The sequence below is a fragment of the Pteropus alecto genome, unplaced genomic scaffold (assembly GCF_000325575.1).
Source record: "Pteropus alecto unplaced genomic scaffold, ASM32557v1 scaffold94, whole genome shotgun sequence".
Taxonomy (NCBI): Eukaryota; Metazoa; Chordata; class Mammalia; order Chiroptera; family Pteropodidae; genus Pteropus; species Pteropus alecto.
This window is the reverse complement of record NW_006437736.1, coordinates 10,374,916-10,382,661: the sequence shown is the minus strand read 5'-3', so window position 1 is coordinate 10,382,661 and position 7,746 is coordinate 10,374,916. Positions and strand designations below refer to the sequence as shown.

Below are 7,746 nucleotides of genomic sequence, written 5' to 3'. Positions count from 1 at the left end.
GTACAATGCCTGCTGCACAGTGGGGACGCTGTGAAAGCTTTTTGGATAACCGTATGAGTGAATGACTCCATTTGCCCCAAATAGTGAGTTGATCTCTCTCTTATTTTACCTCAGAAAAACGGATTTAAAAGATTGAAAAGCCTGTTTCATTTTTTGCACTTTTACACACCTCAACTCATTCTGGCCTTTTTCTTCCTGACAGCATTTTACAGGTCTTAGCCCTCCTATTCTTTCCATCCTTGGACATATGCTTTTCTTTCCATCTCTTATATATGTATATGCCTTTATTTAATCAAGCACTTTTAAAGTGTACTCTGTTAAGCAATACTACTTTCTTCAAATTTTCCTTGGTTTTTCTTTTTCATCATTTTATTTCTTGCCAGAATTGAGGTTCTAAGAATTTCTCGTCATCCTTGAGACATCTTTTGTCTTGCGTTCCGTTTGGAACACACAGACTCCCATCTACACTTCCTTGAAGCATCCTGAAGTCTGCAGACATAGAGTACACATTTCCCTTCTGTGGCTACTATAAACCACAAGAACTAGGGAAGTTCTTCCCAGGCTACCATCACTTTAACCCCCCAAAAAATCACCTTTGGTACTTAAGGTCCACTTTTGGTTTCCATCAAAACACATATCTTGATACATTTTTGTTTTTAAAGAATTCAGTGCTTTCTTATGGACTGGAATGAAGTTCAGGGAATCTACCCCAGTCACTGCTTACTCCATCATCTGAGAGGTAAAAATATTGTAAGGATCGAATAGGAGTTATTCAAATGTTCTGCTTGAATTAGACTTTCTTAACAAGTCAAGATCATTAGTTACTAATTATCATTGTGTCTTTCCTCTATAACTATTTTATAAATTATGTTTTCCAAAAGAGAAATCTACAGGACATTCCAGTAACGTTATTCTTCCTGGTTTTTTTTTCCTCTCTCGTTTTCATTTGAGTCTTTCTACCTGTAGGTTTGTGCAGTTCTCGGCTGGCTTCCTCTTTCTTGACACCTTGTCTTTTACGTCCACCACTTCTATTTTGAGCAAAGTATACCTTCTCATTTCCATAGTCAAATCATGATTGTTGATATGTCAAACATCAGTTATATTTCAGGATCATATTTGCTTCCTTCATTGAATGCTCCATTTCGATTTGTTGCCCAAATGTTGCTCATTGATGTGTATGTATTAGAGGGTGCCTATATTATTTGTGACATATTTCCTGTTACTTGAGAACTCAAGTACTTCTTTTTTACTGATCACTATCAGACATACATAGCTTCTTCTCCACACTTTTGGGCCTTTTCCTCCCTCCCAAATATCGCTTTATCACCCTTATGATCTGGTTGGAAAGTGCTTGCTAAGAACATTGTTCTAGGACACATTACTCTTTACCAAGAGTCCTTTATTCAGGAAATGTTCACTATGTTTCAGAAAGGCAAACTTGTTTCTTGACCCCATATACCTCTCAGATACTTAACTTCCTTTGTGCCAGTGGCCTATTATTCTACTCAGTCTCAGTTATATACTCTTATGGCCATTACTCTTGGCCCTGATGGAAACTATACTACCTCATTTCTCAATTTCAAATATCTCATTTTCAGACCACCATCTCCCATCCTTCCATCTCAATTATTCATTCAGTCTTCAATCTCATCAAGACCTTCAATTCATGGACCATAACCATTCTCATTCCTGAGAAGAGAGGAAAGGCTTCTCCTCCCTCCTTCCCAAGATAGGATTTCATAATTCATTAATATAACTATGGCCTAGCAAATGCTCCCAATTCGCTTTATCTAATTCTCTATATTGTTTTTCTTGGCAAAGTCCCAGACTAGTACCTTCTCAAATCAAGCAGTTAAAGTTCATTGGGGAAAAAAATTAAACATGCATTTAGAATTCTGTTTCACTTTAAATTCAAGATCATAAATCTCGAATCTGCCTGACAACCTTTCTATATTTATCTAGTAAACTCATTTCTACCCCACCAGTGACAAAAGACACTCTCCATGACTAAACCCAGGACAGGCTCCTTTGAGGCCTTTTGTGACTAGGCTGTGACCCTGGGCTCTCTTTTTGGCTCACTTGGTCAAGTTTTAGCAAGAACTTGCTAGGTCAGTTTAGTGAAAATTTACCACCCTTGGTATATGATCACCATGGATATATGATCAAATTCCTCATCCACCCACTTGATATCTTATCATCCCAGCCTGCCTTCAGCAAGAATCCTATCAAGTTAGCCAGAATCCTTCTTATCTTTGATGATTTCTCTTAGTCTTTATATTCTGAGGCAAGCTGATCTCTCTCCTCTACTGCAAAACCACCACAACAGTCTCTCTCAAATAAAGTCTTCTTTACTGCTTTTAACAAGTGTTATGAATAATTTTTAACACAAGTTGACATGTTTTATGCTTTCCTTTCAAACTCCCACCTCCTCTCTTTTTCCCTTTGCTCTTAGCTGATCACCAGGACTCACAATTTATTTAGAATATAGAAGCTCTTGGTCAGTCAAGAACTCATGGCCTAGTTCTTACCACCAAATCTATACACCAAATCTATACACCTCCCTGGCTCTACAATCTATCTTCTCTTTCTCTCCTGTTACAATGATGGAAATGTCCTTTCTCCTAGAAAAAGCCAACCCTTCCACTGGTGCCCTAAATCCCATCCCTTGTTGCCTTGTCAAAGACTTCAGTTCTTTCTTCATTTTCTTTTCCTCCTCAATCAATAATCCCTTCTTTATGAATATATTAATCCCATCACTATTAATATGCTCCAGAATCTTTGATATTGAAAAAAAAGAAAATTCTCTCTTTACTCTGTTTCCTCCCCTACTGTACCATATACTTTCTTTCATCACCAAACTTTTCAAAGATTTGTCTAAATGTGAGATCTCTCTTTCTTACATCCCAATCATCTCTCAACCCATTCTGATGTAACTCCTACCTCTAGCATTTTATGTCACCAGTGAACACTTAATGCAAAATACTCTTTTCTACTCTTGTCTTATTTGCCCTCTTAGCAACACTCTGCACAGTTGACCATTCCATCTTTTCTGAAATAATAACTCCTTTCCTCAGCTTCTGAGGTACCATGATCTTTTTGTTTTTCCCTATCTCTTTGGTTATTTCTCAATTCCTCCTATTCTTGTAACTTTAAATGTTGATATTTCTCATGTCTATAGCTTAGGACTCATTTTCTTCTCTCCGTACAGACTTTTCCTAGGTGTTTTTTTTTTCGCCCCCCTGAAGAAAAAAGGAGATATCTTTAAATATATCTATTTGATGACAACGCATAAATTTATGTTCCCAACCCAGCCCATATCTCAGAGACATCCATCGATGTTTAAAATCATCATATCTAGAACTGAATTTTTGCTCTTCCCATCCCATCAAGTGTTTCCCTTCCTCTGTATTCTTTATCCATAGTCCCATTCACAATAAGCAGGAAATTGTTGGCTCTTGCTTCTGACTAACCACCCACAGCTTATTCATCTCCACATGCTGACAATTCTACTCATACTACTCAAATTCATCTTTATCTTCTCATTTTAACAACACTACCCCCACCCCCAGTCCAGGATATTAGCATCTCAATACTGGGTCTCTATAGTCATCTCCTAATTTATTTTCTTGTTTCTACATTCATCTTGTTCCAATCGATTTTAAGCATGGCATCTGGAATGATCTTAAAAAATAAAATTTGATCATATCGCTCCTCTGCTTAAAACTCTGTAATGATAATCCCTTATGTTTAGAACTGAATTGACCTCCAATCACAGTGTATTCCCTCTTTAATCAACTCATGAGCTGTCATCACTCTTGCTAACCTTGTTATATTCACTCTGGTCTTCTTTTATTTCCTCAAATGTAGAATAATCTCGCTGTATCTGGAACACTCCTCCCACACAGCCTACGTGTGGCAGCTTCATTCTTTAGGTCTCAGACTACTGATGTTTTTCTCAGAGGCACTATTATCTTCTTTAATACAATTATATATATTTGCTTGCCACTTATTTTTTCCTCCATTTCCTCCCCAGACTAGAAGCTCCGTGAAGGCAAGGGTAATGCTTCTTGTTCACAAATGGAGATATACATGCCCACAACATCTACCGAAGTGTCCGGTATGCGACATGTTCAAGAAGAATTTTTTCAACGATCAAATCCATAAATTTTAGCTGACAAGGTCTCTAGTACTTCTTTGATTCCCATCTTAGTCTGTGTGAAGTTTAGAAGTATGATTCTGTAGGTCGATGTGAGATTTCCATGTTAGTTATTACTTTGTGTCTTCTTACACTTAACTATGCCATTAGACAAGGTAAGTCAACGGAATCCCTACTCTTTGACCCTCAAAGAGCTTAACTAAAATTATGTCCTGTTATACGTGTACCTACCTCATCATCTCTTAGAATTCTCACAATATTGTCAATTTATATTTTTCTCTTTCCAAATCTACTTTTGAGCTTATTTTCTCTGACGAAAGCGTGACAGAAAGAAGAAACCTTATTATGATATATCATTTTATTTACACTGAATAAAAATTTGGAAATAGCTATCCTATTTAGGCTACATGTTCTTAAAATTAAAATAAAAGTATGAGTGGAATAAAGTAGATGTCTTAATAACCGTAGGGTGGAGCCCATAGATCTCTATACCTTATAGAAAGTCAAGGGTTTTAATATGAAATATACAAGAATATGTTATATCTTAAGAACTTCCATAGGAAATTGTTTCTAAAAAGACAATTTTTTTTTATATATATGGCCATTTCAATAGTTTAATAAATATAAATAGAACATGAACTTTAATGGTAATTGGCAGTGGTGTTATTTTCCTCACAGTTTTAAAAAGCATATACAGAGCTAAAAGTTTACTTGTTAAACATCTACAGCATCGAGACAAGAATTCAGTATATTTAATAAGTAGTTAGAGAGCAGACATTTCTCTAAGGATTATAGCAACCTATGACTAGGATTATTCAGATGCTAACATTATTAAATAATACAGGAGTTGAAAGAAAAATCAGTATAACATTTAAAACTCATTCAATGCCCAATTTTAATAGGGAGAGGAAGTACATGAAACAATGTAGAAATAAATTAAATGCTAGACTTTACTAAAGCCCTCACTTTATTAAATGCTAAAAAGAAATGCACGATTTCTTCTACGGGCTTTAACTATTTTGCTATGGACAGTCTAGATTAATTTAAAACTGCAGGGTACTTTTCCTAACAGAAAAAAATAAAATAAAATAAAATTGAATCAGCTGAGACATAAGAGAAGAATAAACACTGAAATAAACATTGCAGCCGAAACTAAAGTAACTGAAGTGAAAATGTTTTCATAATGAACTTTTATGTTTAACAAGCCCAGACACTTAGAACACTGTGAGCTATATTAAACTCTTTTATGAAAGGATTATGTTTTGTATGATGAGTGTTTTAATATAAGGATGGTACACAGCGTAAAAGACAACTACATTTAACTCAAAGTAATTACGAGAATTGAGGCAAAATTATTTTCTCCTGTACTATCACATTGATACAGAAAAAAAAAAATTCTTCTGGAACCTTTCACCAACATGTCTCTTTTTCAATTATTTTTGGCAGTATAGATTGCGTCTCTGCCTCAGCTACCTTTCATATCGACAGTTGGTAGCACGAGCCTTTTAAAGCACAAAGGGTAGCAGCTCTTCAGCCAATCTGTGATAAAAGGGAAAAATGAAATCACTATGGAAACTGCAGGAAGGATCTAAAAGCTCTCTTTATAAAGTAAACGTCTGATGTTTGTGACTGCAGGGGTAAAAAATTCATAAATCTGTATGATGCTATCATTTCTGATTTGTTATCACCGCAAATGCCAACTGGAAGCAGTGTAACCTTAGCTTCATTAAGTGCTGTCTATTCAGAAAGAGTTACTATTCAACAGGAGGAGGATGAGATGTGGTCTGCACAGAGGTCGGGGGTTTAAGGGGCTGGTGTGGGACTGAGCGAAGAAACTAATTTGCTTAGAATGTTTCCTTTCTTTTCTCATTTGATTGTCTTTTTCTTTCAAATCACAGTGACTTGATGGAATCAGGCACACCGAATTGTTTCGCTCTGTGTTTTATTTTGGTTTGTTTTTCATTCAGAAATGGAACAAATTTCAGACCTAAATTCAACTTAGAAAACTATGTCTGTCTCTGATCTGAATTGAAATACAAAAACAAAAACAAAACGCTAACCTCCTTTTGATCAAAAAGCAAATAAATACCAGGGAGGAGCCATTCTCACTTCAGCACCCTGGAACCCCAGGAGGGAAAAAATGAAGGCGATTGTGACTATACAAACTCTGATAATGTGATCAGACGGCAGACAGCAGCAGACACCTGTGTCACGGAAGAAGTTTGAGGATATCTCGTCAGTTCTCAGAAGTTAAGTGACTTTTTAAAGATAGTTGTATGGTTGTTGAAATAGAGAACTTTTTACATGATAATAGTTCTCCTGTGGAGGAAGGACTGTGGGGTCAAGACGACACTGAAAAATTCTCAAATTTGAAATTCTGCAAATTCAAGGATAGTCTTAAATCAGAGGAGGATAAATATTCAAGTAAGTAGACCTGTTTCAGCACTGTTTATGCTACTATGCCTATTTCTGCAATGTTTACAATTAAACACACCTTCATTGGTTAGGTTTTCAGGCAATAGAAACTGTGGCTTTCTTTTTTTAAGTTTATGGAAACTTTACTACAGTTGTAAAGCATTGAAATGTCAAAGATTGATGTGCATGGTAATTGATTTCATATCGTCATGCTGTATTTAGACAATTATAAACATTGCTAATCTAATGTTTCAAGGTACTTATGAACAATTAGCAATTCTGCACTAGCATCTCAAACACACTTTTGATGATAATAATAAACTGAGACAGGTTCTATAAGTCCTAAAAGGGCCGTTGTGTAAATGATGATTAGAAAAAGATTTGAGGTTTTTTTTCCCAGTGAAATGATTAAAGCTATGAAACTAAAAGCACAAGTGTTCTGGTTGTGAGTTTGCAAAAATTCAGCACAATTAGCAGGGAGAATACTTTGCTTTACAATAAAATACTTGTTTAAAATAAAAGAATATGACACCCACTAACTTTATTGAACTTCTACTACTACTAATGACTACCTTGGTTGCTTGTGCAGCCCTTACAATATTCACAGTTCTTTCTCTCATGTTAGAAGAGCATTAATGGTCAGTGATACAGAGTCAAATGGAGGTGTGGGTTTGGGCACCCAAACGTTAAGTACATGCATGCTTTTATTCGAAAATATTTAAATGCCTCATACGTGCCGACTACTCTGATGCTTTTTGTGCATATGATGAAAACCAATTATCTGTGGAGAAAACTTGACTGGGTGGAAGTAAATTGGTTTTTAAAGACTTCTTTAAACAGCAGTAGCTAGGGAAAGCTCCAATAACATTTTAGCTCAGAATTGTAATGACTTTGCTATATTAATAAATCATACTTTATCCTAACTTTTGTCAGAAGATTTGAATGAGGAAGACTGCTCATGATAGAAGGGAGAGAGAACACTTTCAGATGAAGCTTTGCACGTATCAGACCACTCTCCCAATCCCTATGAAGTTCTGGAAACAGGTTTTGGAGAAGTCAGGTAAGTCTGAATTTACTCAATGGGATGATATATGTCTACTAACAAAAACTTCCAAATTGTTATTCTTGAGGGTAATAGTCATGTTCTGGAATATTCTGTGATTTTTAAAATGCCG

General features: G+C 35.8%; 1 long non-coding RNA gene across 1 annotated transcript in view; it reads left to right on the top strand.

Moving 5' to 3' along the window:
* Positions 1-7,746, top strand: part of LOC112481897 — a 14,895-nt gene continuing 7,149 nt past the window's right edge. The window contains exons 1-4 of the long non-coding RNA XR_003047124.1: positions 1-83; positions 4,034-4,179; positions 6,124-6,580; positions 7,505-7,631. This is a non-coding gene — a long non-coding RNA (uncharacterized LOC112481897). The remainder of the gene's footprint in view (positions 84-4,033; positions 4,180-6,123; positions 6,581-7,504; positions 7,632-7,746) is intronic.